This window comes from Pyrgilauda ruficollis, unplaced genomic scaffold, assembly GCF_017590135.1.
Source record: "Pyrgilauda ruficollis isolate IOZ18807 unplaced genomic scaffold, ASM1759013v1 scaffold237, whole genome shotgun sequence".
In the NCBI taxonomy this organism is placed as follows: Eukaryota; Metazoa; Chordata; class Aves; order Passeriformes; family Passeridae; genus Pyrgilauda; species Pyrgilauda ruficollis.
Window position 1 is genome coordinate 43663 of NW_024523316.1, and position 17201 is coordinate 60863.

A 17201-nucleotide genomic window follows, 5' to 3' on the forward strand; every position below is an offset into this window, starting at 1 on the left:
TCTTTATTATTCATTATTCTATCGAGGGTCACTATAATAGCTTCAATTGCTATTTTGCTGGAAAAACTTTGTTTCTCTGCAAAATTTCTAGCTTGAGGATGGGCTTTTTACTCTTTCCCCATGCTTTTACTCAATTATTTCCTTTCTCCCAACTTGGCCAGGCTCTGGGAACAGCTTTATCTTCCTTTGCTCACTGACACTCCACCAGATAAGCAGCATTATCGCAGGACTGAAGCAGAAAGAAGAGGTGCAGTTCAGCTGGATGAAACACCAACACTGGGTCACGTCGCACTGAGAAAATAAATGAAATTACTCATTTCCTAGAAAATAAAATGCCGTTCTCAACCCTGTGGCCCTTAACCTGGGCATCCATCTGCCCCCAAGGAATCACTGATCATTTCACAGTCTGCAGCAGGGGAAGGGGGAAAACCTTCATGGAAAATTAACTGGGAGATGCTGCAAGCTAAAGAATTAATTTCTGTTTCTGTACTCCTGCCTGTGCCATGTTCTGCCCGCTGCCATTTTCCTCTGGTCTTCCTGACATTTAGAAGCATTTGGCAGCTCATTAAATTCCACACTTGAAGTGATCCAGCCTTGGGAAGCTGTCATATTCCAGCAGCAGCTCTCTGGGGACACAGACCCTCGGTTTTCTTGGAAGCACAATGCCACCATGGCTTCTTCCAGTTTTTTTGCCATGAAGCTGTCTTGGAGTGATGCCAGCGTGAACTGGGATGTGCACAGGACTGGGAAGTGGAGCAGGAACTGCTCCTCTTCCATACACCTTTGTGAAGGATCACACTGATTTCTGATACTGTCATGGGCTGTCAATATTCCACCCATAGGTTCTCTGAAATTCCCTCCATCTGGAACTGGACAGCCACTGCACTCCGAGGGGATCACCTTGGAGCTGGGTGAGAGTGCTCTGAGAAAGAACAGACTTTATTGTGGGCTTTCCCCCTTCCTTTGAGCTGAACCATATTGTTTTATTTAGATATAGCCAAGGAGGCCAAGCAGCATTTGGCAGAGAATTTACAGCAAGTTTTAGGGTAACTTTTTCCTGGAAAAGGTACTTTCATTAGAATGGCTTCGGACATGACTGGCACGTGGAGTGCACATGCAGCATCTCGAGGAGAAGCTGTGGGATCACAGACTTTCAGGGATATCCATCACGAAGAAATCATTCCCCAAAGGGGGCTCTTCTGGGGATTTCTAGGAGCACTGGGATCAAGATATTTTTGGCAAAGGGAAATTAATTGTATGCAAAAAGGGGAGCACTCCAGGAGTTAGAAAATCACATCATCCTTCCTCTGCTTTGAGCACCTGCTAACTCAGGTGAAGACAGTGGGGTTTCCCACAAAAAACAGCCGTTCTATCACATTCCTTCCCCATGGCTGTGCCCCCAGGGGGATCCAGTGACAAGACTCCAGAAAAATCACAGAGTCATAGAATGGTTTGGGGTGGAAAAAGCTCATCTTGTTCCAACCCCCCTGCCATGGGCAGGGACACCTTTCACTAGCCCAGGCTGCTCACAGCTCCTTCCAGCCTGGAGGGAAAAAGGAGGAATAAAACATTTTCCCTGTTGCCCCACCTCTTCTCTGCTATTTTTCACTGCCTTCTGCTCTGCTACAGCAAAACAAAGCAGGAGCCAACAGTGACAGCAACAGCAAGAAAGAAAAACCTTGTTCTTCTAAACAAGGCTCTCCTTCTTCTAAAGTGGGAAAGAAAATCCTGTCCTAATGGAAGCAGGTGGGAATGGCAAAATTCACCTCCCTGCTGGCAGCCTGAGCAGGGCCTGAGCCACACAGGCACAGTCTCCCATCCTGCCTGTCCAGAGGCCTTCCAAGTGGTCTGAGTGAACTAAAGCACGTGGAAATCTCACAGTATTTATGGTCAGAGTGGGGTAGCCCGTGGTAACCCCCCATATTTGACTTACAGGAACTATACAGAGGCTCCTGCGGAGAAGAATCCCAAATGTTTAAAGATCAGTGTGGGGTTTTGCAAGGCTAAAAAATAAAAAGGAAAGGTTTTCAGTGCAGTGAGTTAATGTTTGGATTTATTGCTGGAATCAAATTCTATGGCTCAAAGTCACTCAGATGGAAAAATCCCAAGGATGGCAACAGAGTCAAAAAGAAATCAGAGTGAAGTCTCATTACTTGGAGAAGGGAAAAGATTCTGAGGCAAGACAGAGTATCCAAAACTCAAACCATGGCACACTGATGTGGAAAACAGTGGCATATTTACAATTTGGATTCTCAAACACTAAAACCCCTCTTCAAGCAGCAGGGAGGGGAAAAAAAAAGTATTTCAGCGTATGTAATTATATGTGAATAAAATAACAACAGAGATGTTTATTTAGAAGAAACAGAAAATTGTTGCTCCAAAATACAACCAGCGTCAGATAGGAGCTATTCCTCAGAGATTCGAAAGTATTTTACAAAATTTCAAGAACTTCCCACATTTACAAATAGGAATGAGCATGCTGGGCCCTGTTCCTCTCAACATGTGCAACATCTTTCAAGGCAGACAGTCCAGATCCTTACAGAAAAGGAAGAAGAAATTTAACCACATCCAACTGACCCCAAAAAGTGTTCTTCTGACTTCCCTTAAAACAATGACTGGCTCACATCTCAGAAGATAAGAGTTCTCAAATTTTAGTGGATCGTTATCAAGTTACTAAGGCCTTGGCTTGGCTATGCCATGAGTTTAGAGAGTTATCCTGCTGTCAGACTCTAATGGAATGAAAGCCATCTGGTTAATATTATATTTATTGGGATCCTTTCTCCACTGAATCTGCCTTCAGAGTTTCCTCTTTATATAGAGAATATAAAATGGTACAAGAGTAGTTTAAATCCAGAACTGGCAGCTCTGATCCTTCTTCCCACAGACAGAAATAACACCTTTTCCATCCTTTGCAAACCACACTTAGAAATAAGGTGCAGCATCAGACAGGTTTTACTTCATGTTGCTACAAATTAAAGGAAAGATTAAATTTGAGTTCACTAAAAAAATAACATGAAGTAATCATTGGGAACTCACTACGAAACTTAAAAAGACCTCTCAAGTCTGTGGGTTTATTTATTGTAATCACATTTTACAAACTTTACTTTATCAACAGGGAAAAGATTTCATTTTCAGGCTGGAAACAAGCACTGGTGCTGCTCTGGAATGTGCCATGTGTCTCATTAGAAAAACATATTTGCAACATCTGCAAAGCTGAGGCAGGAGGAAGGTTTCTAGAGAGGCAGAAAATAATGAAAACCAACTTTAAATGTGTACAGTTGTTGATAAGAGGCAGATAAATATACATGATGGTTTAACTATGACAATGTGGTCACAGTTATGGGGTCAAGGATGTGACAGATTTCCATCTGTCCCGCCAGCCCCACACGGAGCTGTTGGAGCCCTGATGGACACGGAGGAAACGCAGAGGAAGGAAAACCACCAATCCTGCTCCTGCTGCTGCTCCCAACTCCTCAGTGCCATGAAACTCTCCATAAGGTGAAAACTACGGCAAACAATTTGGGGGATGAACTGTTCTTCCATGTGTCTGGACCTAATTGCAGTCCTGACCTCAATTAATATGGAGTGAGTCCAGCAGAGGCCACGGAAATGCTCCAAGGTCTGGAACACCTCATCTCTGCAGCCAGCCTGGGAGAGCTGGGATTGCTCAGCCTGGACCAGAGAGGGCTCCAGGGAGACCTTGGGGAGCACCTAAAGGAGCTTCTGGACAGCTGGAGAGGGACTTGGGACAAGGGCCTGGACGGACAGGACAAGGGGAATGGCTTCCCGCTGCCAGAGGGCAGGGACAGATGGGATATTGGGAAGGAATTCTTCCCTGTGAGGGTGGGGAGGCCCTGGAACAGATTCCCAGAGAAGCTGTGGCTGCCCCATCCCTGGAAGTGTGCAACCAGGTTGGACAGGGCTTGGGGCAGCCTGGACTAGTGGGAGGTGTCCCCGCCCACGGCAGTGGGGTGGGAGAGATCACTTTTAAGGCTCCTTCTAACCCAAACCACTCCATTATCCTGATTCCATGATTATTCCAACACTGCTCTGGCCAGGCCACCAGATCCAAGCCTTTCCCACCTCTTACAAAAAAGGTGACTGCTCTGGTTTGCAAGCACAAAACACCTTCCAGACAAGATCCAACCAGTGCAACACGTGGAGTCCTGGTACCCAGGACCCACCCTGAGAAATCTGACCCAGGAAAACCTTGCCATGCCCAACAATTCCAGCAGCAAAGGAAAAAACTGGTATATTTTGGAGCAGGACAGGAGCACAATTTACATGCATGAAAGGAATGAGCCTGTAGCAGCAGGTTAGGTGATAGTCAGAGATAAACACGGGCAGAGAGCCAGAGTGGGGTGTCTGCTATTCCTGGATCAGCCTTGATCCTGTGGGCAGAAAAACCAAGTGATAACTCCTACGGTGCATTCCAGAAGCTACACTGGCAAACTAACAAAAACAAAACAAAACCAAACTAAACACAAAACAAAAAAAAAAAAAAAAAAACCCCATGCTATCTGCAAGCAGATTTACCAGGGGTCAGCTGGTTCTTCACTACCCACAGCCCAGATTCCTCCTTCCCCAATTTTTTTTTTTGCCCATTACACGTAATTCCCAGCAGCAGGAGCAGGACTGAGACAGCAACCCTTTTAGTTATGACTTCAATCTGATTTGCCAACGTGCATATGTTAAAAGCATATGCTGGCTCTGGAGCCAAAGCCAATCTGCCAGATTCAATCACTGAACTGGTTTTCAGGGCCCAGTTGTAAAATCCTGACACGGAGCGTTGCCACGCTCATGAAAACTGCCCGGAGCTCCCCAGTTAAAGCTGTGTGAGCAAAGAGCCAGGAAGAGAAATGGGTTTTTTTTCTGCAGTTCTGGAATACTGAGAGCTGTTCAATTAATTATAGCTGGAAAAGTTAGTTCCGTTAAACAAAGATAATTCTTAGTGAAGCAAAGGGGTTTTCACAATAAACAGGGAAAGGTTTCCCATTTACATCCCAGCACAAGCCAAAACCCAATTAGTGTTTCAAATAAGACATTTTAAAACACAGAATACTGGTATTTAGAGGCAAAACATTTCAAGGTTAAAAAGATGATTTTAAGATGTTTCTTTCCCTTTCAGGACTAAGAAAAAGTTGATGAAACTCCTGTTTTTCTATAGACTTGACTGATGTGGCATTCCTGCGCCATGTCACACTCCTGTGAGCAGGGACACTGTTTGTCATCAGTCACCCCACTGCTGATATCAGTGAATATCATGATATCCTTCATGAAAATCCAAGGAATCTTTTGGCTTTTCACTTTCCTGGAATCTGAGATGTTCCAGGAATTAATTTAGCATGAAGGCACTAAGAACACACCAACACATGCCGGTTTGCAGCTCTCTTAGGTGAAATAATGCAATGTGTGCTCTAAAATCAGGTGCCCACTCCACCCAATGATGTAATTTAAGAGTCCATTTGCTTAAATAAAGGGCATTCAAAGCCCACGGGGTGTAGCATTTGTGAATGAATGGACAGCACTTTTCTAATAGTGCCATGTAAGACACAAAATCTGCCATTAATCAAAGCTCAGAAGGAGAAGTAACACCACTGCTGGATCAAATCGATGCCAGTGTGGCATTTAAAAAGTTTTTAAATTATTGTTTTGCAGGAAGACATCACTCTGTCCTAATGGCAAACTGCTCAGTGAACACATTTCACCTAAATCTTCAAGGAGCTTCTGCTCTGCTCCTCAGTTCTTGTCTTAAAACACTGAAGAGCTGCTGTGCAGAATGAAGAGAAAGTTCCAGTGGTGAATGAATTTGTTTCTGCTTTTTCCTGGAAAGCATAGAGTTCCATGTTTGCATTTTGCCTTAAAAAACTGAATAAATAGTGCCATGTAAAGTTACAGATACGAGAAATGCAAGCAACAGAAGTGTCCTGAATTTAAAGAAAACAACTGTTGCAACGAAGTCTTTCTGTGCCAGACAAGAAATCATCTCATTCTTCCATTTTGTGTTTAAGACTGTGAAATCTCCTAATTTCAAACTCATTGAATGGTTCTGTCTCTGGAGTTTTTATGATCCTATCAATGGGCATCATCACGGAACCTAAGCAGCACTGGGAATGGCAGACACAACAGCTTAACTCTGGGATTCTGGTAGGTGGATTTAATTGGCCAAGCTCAAATTCTTTCAGTTTTCAAATATCCTAAATTTAGAGCATGCATGCACTACATTTCAACATTTGGAGCTTCTCAGCAGATGCCACAAATTCCAGCTATTAAGTCTGCTTTTAGTGCCAGCAGTGCTGCTGAGCAGCCTCTTGCTTTGCCTGCTATAGTGTATGACCTTCTACTGAATCTCAAATGAGAGTAATTAAAATTATTCAAATAGCTCAATATATGGATGCAGCAGATCTTTCAGCAGGTCACAGCTTGGTCTAACCAAGAGCAATGCTGACAGGACACATGGAAAAAAGCTCTTACCCTGACTCCCTCAGGATGCTGTGGTCAAATACCAGCACAAACAGGAGGCCAGAGGCATAACCAATGTCCTCCTGCAAAGCAACTTGTCAAACTACCAGAGTTTTAGATCTATTTCTCATGGACTGTGAACTACAGAGTTGCAGATTTTATGCCCAGATGGCAAATGCTTGGGTAAGACACCAGCAATATTTGTTTACACTCTGACACCTGCAGCACAGGGAGATGAGAAAACCCAATTGTCACTCCAGTCTCCATATCAAGTTATCTGCTACCCCATCTCTCTCTCTCCAAAAAGCCACACTTAAATAGTCTCATATTATTAGATTAGATAAACATTCTATTAGGGATAAGAGAATGAAGTTTTCTTATGCTCAGATAAAACCTGTTCTTGCAACAGGCCCAAGCTGGTTCATGCTGACCACAGCTGAGGGAGAAGCTCTGTGCTTCCTACAGGAACACAGAGGAATTCCAAGTCCCAACTGCTCTCTCAGCTAATGACCAGCATGAAAAACCAATAATTTTTGTTTCTAATGCCAAATGGCAAAAGATTTTCCCTTTTCAGCCCCATTAAAATGCTGCTGCCAAAAAGCAAATCTCAAACCACAGAAGCATCAATGATTGATAAGATAAAAATGACAAAGCTAAACATGAGTCTATTCTAACACCACTGCACTCAATGTGCACAATTATTCTTTTTCAGCTTGTTGAGGAAAATATCAGCATTCTAAAATTCTGCTCTACACTTGAGTACCTGTTGCTTTAATAAACTGTTCTCTCAGCATCCAATGCTCTGCATTTCAAGCACAAAGAAAGAGTAATCAATAAAATGTTTACAACACATGGCGCACACCTTTCTTCCCAGGGTTTCTACCTCAAAAGAACCATGAAGGAACAAAATTATTTGAGAAACAAACTGGCTATCATTTTATTTTCTTTGCAGCAGGTACCTCTGAGCCCTGAATGAGGCTGTACAGAGCCCAGATTTTGTCACTAAGCTGGGGCAAACTGCACTCTCAGATTAAGCCACTTACCTTTAGGTATCTTGAGTGTCTGAGCACAGACAGTTTAGCAGCCCAGAAGTAGCCCCAAAGTGTGTTAATTAAATATTGTAACTTCTTGTACAAGGAAGAATGGGATGCCCAGATGGAAAGTCACTTAAGGCACATATGTTTCTGTGATATTCCACTGCACCAGCTCTTCAGAGCGATCCTTCCTGAAGAATTTGGCAGCCCCAACAGGGAACTGAGCACTGGCTACCTGGCACAGCACAGGGCTGACAGAGGGAACTCTTAATCACCCAGTCTGGCTGCTGGGAGCAGGATAATTACAAGCAGCTAAGTTCTGAGCAGGTTATGTTAGCCCTGTTATAATTTCATGCTAACATGCTCCTGTTCCTCTCAGACCATCATCTGGAACTGCATCACAAACAACTCATCCTTTCCCACTGAAAATGTCCCCAGTTCTGCAGCACCTGTCCAAGAAGAGCCCCCTGTTTCTCCAGAAGGATCTTTTCCATTTCTGAACAAAGCCAAAGGGATGAGGAATTGTTAACTGAATTCCTTCCAGCAGCAGAGATTTTTCCAGCAAGCCTAGGAATAAAACCTTCCAGCTTCTGCCTGCCCCTTCCATTCTCTAGACATGATGATAGACTTTCCAATCCCTGGAAGAGAGACCTGCAGGTACAAACTCTCCAGTGGAACTCGAGTTGCCAGTGGTTTGAGTCCAGGCTGGAAATGCCCCTTCCAGCAGCATCACCAGCAAAGCACAGCCTGGTCCCTCCTCTCTCAGCAAGCACGTTAGACCAGCAGCCATGGGATCACCAGCAGGTGCTTCAGCCCCAGAAGACTCTAAACCCAGGGCTGAATCAGCTCAGACATGCAGCTCATTTGAATGGGATTTGTCTTGCAGAGCAGAGGTGCTTTTGGAAACACTCTGTTCAGCAGTTGCTGTAAAAACCATGTGATTAAAATGGTGCAGTTTAGCTCTGTAAGTGACCACGAGGTCAGGGCAGCACAGGCATGGGATGGGGAGTGCAAACTGCCTTGGAAAAGGAAACCCAGCAGAGACACACCGACCTAGGATTACCCCAGGGAAAGCTTAGGTCTAATCTCCACAAGGTCAGAGAGAGAGAACGATAGCTGCTATTATCACAAATTACACCCAGAAATATTTATTCTGCAGTGGAGCTTGGCTCTCAGCAGTATGTTACAAAGATGTCAAGAACAATAACAGCAAAACCCCCAGCAACCTGCCAGCCCTGGCTGCTGCACAGCAAAGGCTCAGGATTGTATTTATTTAGTGTGGCCTTTGTTAAAAAGCACCAGATAACTCCTTCCTCAGGAAACAAGCAAGTTCTGCAAGGGAAGGGCTGCAATTTAGTCCAATAGGAAATAATATTAACTTCAATTGGCAACAGCAATTACTGAAAATGGAGAAACTTGTTGGCTTGTTACCATCACCGTTCTTTGCAACGTGCACAGAACTTTTCATCCCCAGAATTACTGATTTTTCATTGTATTAGTTACAAGAACACTGTGCTGCTACCAGGAGGCTGTCCTCAAGGAAAGATGGAGACAGGAAAGACAGAAACCTGCAAGAGTCAAGCAGAGAGGTGCAGACTCTCAGTCAGTGCTCTATTATTCCCATAAAGGTGGGAAAAGAAGCCAGATTCTTGCCTAATTCATTCCTGTGTTTCTGTAATGCTCTAACAGCTTTGTTTTAGGTCTCACTGGATTATTTTCTTTTGAATCTTGATGCTGGTTTGCTGCTCATCACAAGGAGCAAACAACAAACAACACACAACCCAGGCTGACCACGGGCACTGGAGATTCCTGGGTGCACCAGCCCCGAGATTCCAGGCAGCTGAGTTGCCAGGCTCTCATCTTCTTGCACCTTCTTTTTTATCTGAGCAGATGGAAACTCCAGAGCAGGAGCCAAGAGCTCAACGTGGGCATCTCTGCCGTAGTTACAGTAATTACTGGAGCTGTAATTGCAGGGTGGTAACACACACAAACACACACACGGTGCCTGTTGTCTCTCCTCTGCTGAACAGCACAGCCAGAGATCACCTCTCCACTTCTCAACGCTTTCACAAACAGGGACTTTCACCAGAAGTGCCTTTGGTCCGTGATGGCCTTTGCGGGGATTTCCACCCAGCACCGGGGTAAAACCAGTGTAAGAGCAGAAAACTGTGGTTTTCAAACAAATGTTTTGTAAGTGACAGGACAAAGAGTGTCAGACACCTCACACTTCTCCAGGCAGGTGGTGAGGATCAACCACTGCCTGCTGAAGAACCAGTTCCAGGGAACAAGGTGTTGATTCCTGTCGAGTGGGAAATCACCAGGTGCAGAGATGTTAAACAACTCTAAGGGCAAATGCTGAAATTAGAACCACAGCAGCACAGGACAGCTGGGGTTGGAGGCACTTCTGGAGATCATTCAGTCCAAAGCCCTTGCTCAAAACCAGGGTCAGCTGAGCACATTGCCCAGGACCACAGGAAAAGTGTGATTTTTACCCACCTGTACCAGTGACACTTGAGACTTCTCAGAGCATGAAAAACAGCAGCCAAGTCTCAAGACAGCCCAAAAACCTGACTTTCCCCCCCACAGCTTCACACAGAGCCTTTATAATCAAACTTTTGTTTCACTGTACTCTTTTTTGTACTGCTAATATTTCCCCTGTCTCTCCACGCAGTCTGCTCTGTGCTGCTCCAGTTCGTACACAGGGAGAGCCTTCTCCTCCCACTTTTGCAGAGAATTTAAATAATCTGTGTTTGTATCACACCCCTGCTCTGAAACAGAAAGATCAGAAGACGCAGGGGCTCCTTTGGAAGCACTACAATAACACTACAAACTGCTGACAGCCAGCAACGTGGAAGAAAGGCTGGTCTGTCCCAGGTGTGAGATATGTGGAGTTGGAAAAAAACCCCAAAAACTGAGCAGTGCATGTTTATACAAACAACATAAAAGAGAGGGGGGAAAGTATCTAATTGAGAGTAGAGTGCATTGCCAGCTTCAGCAGTTGCACTTGGATGGATTCGATCCTCAGGGTTTGCAATTAATTCCCTTCACCACTGCCAAGGTCATCCCTCACGTTCCAGTTCTGCAAGCTTTGAACTATAAAGAAATGAACAATTAAAAAAAAAGACAGCTCAAAATACCTCAACAGCTTAAAAATACAGCTTAAAAATACCTCAATAGGTGATGCCAGGCACAGGCAGGAATATTCCAGGAATGGAAGCATAACTGGGGTCTGTCACCTACTGACTTTAGCCAGACTTGTTTTAATTCCCTTCCATTTAATATTCCATAAACACTTCATCCTGTGTCTCTCTGCAGCCTTTCAGTTAAAATACCAGGAGTACATATGTAGGAGTCTCACTTCCATGGGCTCTGACTGTCAAAATGTCATTTTTTTTTTTCATTTTGATCTAGAAGTTACTGCTGAATATGTGTTGAGATGTCCCATAAACAGCAGGAAGGTGAAAGCTGCTCATCATAAATGTGCTACAGCTACTCACTTCTCTTTTTAAAAAGACAGATGCTCTCAGATCCCAAAATTGTGCAATATATTCAATGTTTTGAACTATTTAGTATGGACTCGGCAAACAAACGATCCAGCCTAAGGTCAGGAGCTGCACTGCCACTGAACAGTTAATTTCAGTCAATAGCTATGTGTGGGTTACAGCTTACTGGCCTCTGAAATAGGGTTATTCATGTCATCCCCTTGTGAATGAACACCTCAAAATCACAATTAAGGCTGACATTAACTGCTCAAAGTCTGAAAAATGCACGGTAGCAGCCTCTCTCCCGGTGTTGGTGAAGGAAGTTGATCTTATCTGTTTATAAGCTTTTTATTCAACTAATAAATCTACCAGACTAGGCTTTCATGGATAGCAAATAGCTTTTTTTCCCTTTAAAAAGGGGGGTCACATTTATATGTGCCCTTTGCACAAGCAGTGCCCTAATGGCACAGTTCACTGTAAGGCTTCCTTCTCTTTCCCTATATTTAATCACTATATTCCTATCAAAACAGCTCTGGGGGAAAGAATAAAATCAATGGACTGTGGCATGGGGATGGGGCTGGAATGTGTGGACACATTTTTCTGTTGACTTCAGGGATCTTCTGAGTGGATTTAAGTACTGTTAAATTCTGCATGATCACAGCATTTTGCTCTCTCAAGGCAAATGACTGGATCAGGGTCTGCTTTTATTATTCCTGTCCACCTATTTTTAAGTGGTGAGGCAGCTGCAGACAGAATGGAAAGATACTCAGAGCTCTCAGACAAGAGACCTCAGAACTTGTTTTACTGCAGACCTTTTCAAAGGAACTAAGTGTATCAAGTTCTGCTCCTGATACTGCATGGAAACAATAGGGTATGGCTGTAAAATAAAAGAATTCAGACATAAATACATTAAAGTGGAATTAGGAAAGACTAGGCCACAGATAAATCTAAAAGACAGGCAATGATGTAGCTGTGGCACTTAATAAAATTCCATAAACCTGCAGTTAAAAGGAGCAGAGGGGAAAAAAGCCTCGTGACAGATCAGTGAGAGTCTGGAAAGATCCATCTGGAGAAGAGATTTGTCCTGAAAAGCCTCAACCAGATCTGAAAGCAGGGATGTGGAGGATGCAGCTCAAGCAAACACAGGTCTCAGCAGCAGGCTCTGCAGGTTATTCCTGATTTTCCTTCCTTTCCTGCCAGCTGGATGCCCATGCTATGCCAAGCAAGACTTTTTGGAGACAATTCCCATTAATAACTCGTCTATTAATATTCTCTTTAATCTGAATTAGAATCTTTGCATAAATGTGATCCATGTGACCGAAAATCACTCCTGTCTCAAGCAATTCCAGAAGGAACATTTAGTCGTGGCAGGCATTTTTTGAACACAGGGAAGGAACCCAGTGAACCATGGGGGAAGGAGCTGCAGGCTCTAATTATTTCTAATGATACACCTAGAAATCATCAAGTAACAAGGAACTAAGTAAGATCAAAGTCATGTATTTTTAAAACATGAAATTTAGGAAATATGATGAGGGGACCTAGGGTCACTAGGGATTAAAAGCTAGCCATGGCATAGGGGCTCTTTATTTGCAGTGACCACTGCAAATCAATCAGTCAATCAATCAATCAATCCTGCTTGGGCAGGATTTTGACACTCTGCCAGGAAGAATTAATTTAGACCCAACTCTGGTTTCTGTTCCAGCCAAAGTAAGTCTAGATTACACACATGACAATAACTATCAAGTGTTCCAGCCAATGACGATTGAAATCAATAGTTCAGATGTTGGAAGAATAGAGTATTTAAGCAAAGAGCACTGAAAAAACAGCATGAAAGGGCTGCAATCTTTCCTTTTGTAGCACTGATACATCTTCCTTCAGAATCAGACGCATTTTTCCAATAAATAACATTGCTGGGAATATTCCACAGAGAAAACCAAAGTAGGCAGCTCAGCTCCTTCCTTTTCTGCCCAGCTAATATGGCACAGAGTCCTTTTTTTTCCTGCCTGACTGTCCTGAAAAAAGATGGTTTGCATGTTTATCCTTTGGCTTTGGATCACGAGAGGTAACAGATGTAATGGGAAGACTCCTGCTGGAAGCAGAAAACAAATCCAGGTCACTTTTGAGTTTGGTAGGTAAGAGCAGCCACTGAGCTGAAGGCAGGATGAGCAGCAGCATTCCTGAAGGATTTTCTGTGACAAGGGAGAAACTGAGTGAGGCCAGGTTTGTTTAGAAGCAGCAAATCTGGAGCCTGCACATGGCAAACCCAACGAAGCCTTCTCTTTCCTTAAGAGGTGGCCCCTGTAGTAGGCTCCTTGCAGTTTTCCAGCTGAAGAGCTGTGAATTTTCTTTAAATTGACAAACCCCAAAATTTCACTGCTGGCAGCTGACAAATCCTCCATCAGCTCTGGAATTTCCACTGACAGGCTCAAGATGGGTGCAGTCTGTGGGCTTCTGCAGATGTAAATTGTTTTATACTCCCTCCCTGATGTTTGGGATAAAATAATGCACCAGCAAATTCAGACAACATGTAAAACTTGGCACTGCTGCAGCATGGACAGCTTGGAAAGGCCTGACATGGCTGGATCGACAGGCACTGATGGACAAGCCTGGAATTAGCTCCACAATGTCCTACAGACCAACAGTACCAAAAAGAGTCAAAACTTTAGAGTTTTTTTTAATAGGGCAGCTGGAAGGGGAAGAAGCCCAGCCTACCCAAACCCACAGACAATCAGCTACACAAGGAAGCAGGATCCAACTTTTTCGCCTGTTCTCAGGCATTAGATCACGCTGACTTTCCAACAATAAGTGCTGCAGGGAGATGATAACTAAAAAAGAGACAGGATGAGGGCAGTCAGTGGTGTCTATTCCCAACTTTAAGGTTGGACCACTATTCTGGCCAAGTAATTAACCCAGGGCAGAGCAGTCCATTCAGCAGTAAAATGAGCCTAAATATTGACCTCGATTTGGGCTCTGTGGGAGCTGACAAATACTCCCCAAGATAAGCATCACTGCAAGAGCATTCCTGCCTTGACGCACCATTAAAATAAAACAAAAGCTTTATATCCCGCTTGGGGAAAAGCGAAAAAGGAGAAAGGATCTTCGTTTACCTTTGAATGGCTCTTCTCAAGTCACAGTATCCCAAACAATCGCAGCAAACATGCTCTGGGACATGAGCTCACGCTGCAGGAGTACTCCCAAGCTCAGCCTGCCTGACATAAGCAATGGGAGAAATCCCAGAGCAGGAACAGAGTGAAGAAAGCAGAAATGCCACGTGCCTGGTCCAAAACCACATAGTTTGACCCCTAACACAACACAGACTAGGATCTCAGAGAAAATAAAAGTATCTTATTGCCCAGCAGAGGCCTTTTTTGCAGCAGCAGCACAGACAGAACTCTGCTGACACAGAAAAGCTCCGAGCCTCCGGGCACTCAGGTGTATCCTCACTGAGCTAGTGCTCACCTCAGGGTCTAATTCCCTTGCCAAAATATTGCACAAGTGGCACTCTGTGTTTGCAAAACGCTTCCTCAGGAGTCCTGTTCGACCCCAAGCAGCAGATGGTTTACTGTCTGTGCAGCACACAAGGTCATTCTGGGGTTCTAAGTGGGCCATGGCTTGGTCGCACAGCGAGCAGCTGCATTTACTTTGGAAATGCTTCGTTTTGCCTAGGACACCTGAGTGCTTTCTAATTCTGCCTCCTCTCCTCCTCCTGCTTCAACACCTTCACCTGAAGATGCCAGAAGCAAACATCACCAACCCACAAACTCTGCAGAGTTTCAGCCTGTTGGGTATCCCAAAGCATCCACATACTCCAGAGAGCTGTACAGGTGACTCCATCCACCCCACTGCTGCAGCCATCTCCAGCTTCCTCACTCAGGTCTTTTGCCAAGGTGTTTAGCACAGATAAAAACCCACGTGTGTGGGTTGAAACTGGCTCTGTTCACCGGGGTGCCTCAAATCTGCAAGTGTGTCTGTTTTCATACCCTCTGCAGCTTGCTGCAGGGTAAGTGCAGAAGCTCAGCCAGGCTTTTGAAAGCCCCACATGGCACGTGACAGCTCCATTAGGCACGGTTTCAGAACCAAATCCTAGGCTTGCCTTCATGCTGAAGTGAAGATCTTCCAGACCCTACAGTGTTATGATTTTCACAGCATTCTGAATAGCAGTGTGACACACAGAAAGCCAAACTGCACAGCAGATTGTCAGGTCTGTGGACAAACTACTGCAGCTCCTTCCACTGAATCAGCGTGTCTCGTGGATCTTCCCCAAAACCAGGTCTTACCAAGCCCGCAGCTCTAACAGCCACCCCTCTCTTTGCTGAATTTCAGATCAATAGATGCACAGATTTAGGCAGGAGCATGGGGACTGAAGCACGAGCAAAGGCAGAACAGGTCAGCATTATTGTCCCTGCTCGTGACCGGGATTTTTCCAGCAGAAAGCGAGCTGGGACTGCAGAGCACGGAACTCGTGTGTTCCAGAAAGTGAGCACACACACACACAAAAGAGCAGTGCCCAGTCTGCAGCTGATTTAGCGCAGCTCAGGGAAGAATAAAAGAACTGGGCTGCACAACCCTGCCAAGTCACATTAGGTGAATCAGTGCCCTCGTCGCTCACGCCGCGAGCCCGGCGCCTCGCACGCAGCCTCGGCTGCCGCTCTCCTCCTCAGCCAGGAGAGAGCAAAGCACCTCTGCAAAGTGCTGCCAGCAGGATCCATCCCCTGCCTGTGCTAGATATGTGCCCAGAGCTCAGGACAGCGAGACACAAACACATCCTGCAGCAAACGAAACATAGGGTTGGATGGGCAGTATTAATTTCATTTCCAGCGTCCATAAATTTTTCAAAGCCAGTCCTTTAAGTGCTCAGGTTGTTTTCTTTTTTTTTTTCTTCATGTCAGTTTTTAATAATGTCCATTTTAATATATCCTCTTTAATTTCCTTTACAGCTAAGTACTGGTCAGAAAAAAATGGCAGAAATTTCCCTTACCCCAGCTGTTGTAGGATCTAGTGTGGATTTCAAAACAGAACAGAGCTGCAGCCTCCAGAAAAACTCCGGTGAACCATGTGAAGAGCATTGTTTGGGAGCAATTGGAGAGATAACTGCTCTCCTGATTTAACTCATTTATTATCCCCAGTGTACAAAACAAGTAGCTGCAGTAACATCATTACACTGAGAGCACTGAAAAGAGCACAAAACAGAAAGCCTAATCTACATTTCTGCTACGAGCTGTTCAGCAGCCTCAGCCTCCCAACCACTATGGGAACCAGTGGCACAACTTTACACAATCTGGCCTCATGAAAACTTTTTTTTGCACAGTGTGCAAAATTAACAGCCTTGCACTAGGTAGGGGCAACCTAGATTTAGGTTAGTGGGCGCAAAAAACTGAGCTACCAGCAGGCTGAGGTGTGCAGCCATGCTTCTCTCTACCCCTATTTCATTCAACTTAATTCCTTCTGATTCTTCATATCTGTGCATCTCTTCCCTCTCTTTGTAGAGTTCTGCTCTTTTTGAAAAGATTTCAGGGGAGGATCAAACAGAAAGGCAACCTTTTTTTACTTCTGTAATTAATTATTTGTGTGTTCCTACGATTTCATACAGATTTCAGAAGCTGGGGCTGAGTACAGTAAAGCCCAAGGTGGGAAGAAGAAACCATGTTATTTACAAAACTGCAGAGATGTTCTCCTTTCCCTGCTCACCTATCCAACAAACTTTCTGCTTTTTTGTCTTATGAGTATGGCCTCAGCACATCAATACACCAGGAAACTTCTCAACCACAGGCTGCTTTTGGGAAGGGCCAGGGCCAGGATAGAGCTTTCCCTCAGCCTGATGTCCAGCAGGCCAAAAATACATCCAAAAAGCAAGCTAGAATAAATAACGGGTAACCAGACAGAACTTCCCATTTAAGATTTCTGAAATGAACAGAAACTTGGATGTGCACTTGGAAGTGGGGAAACAAGTCTGGAGTGCCCTGGGTCTCCCTACAGAATGCAACTGGGGAGCGGGAGCTGCCTGACCTGTCCAGGAACTCAGCTCTGAGGGCTCCTCAGCTCTCCTGAGCCACCAGCCTGTCAGGCAGCCTGCCAAGGGGCTGGGCAGGAAGGAAACCAGGGAGGCTTCCAAGAGAAAAAAACATCCCGCTGGAAAATTTCTGACTGCTCTAATAATGGCCCTACTTTGAGAGTTGGTCACGGAGCTGGCAGAAGGCAGGGAGACCCACTGCCCTCCCTGGTT

The 17201-nt window shown here is 44.7% G+C and overlaps 1 protein-coding gene across 1 annotated transcript in view; it reads right to left on the reverse strand.

The window, feature by feature from the left end:
- ABTB2 (ankyrin repeat and BTB domain containing 2) overlaps positions 1-17201 on the reverse strand; it is a 112217-nt gene that overhangs the window by 18985 nt on the left and 76031 nt on the right. The window lies entirely within an intron of this gene.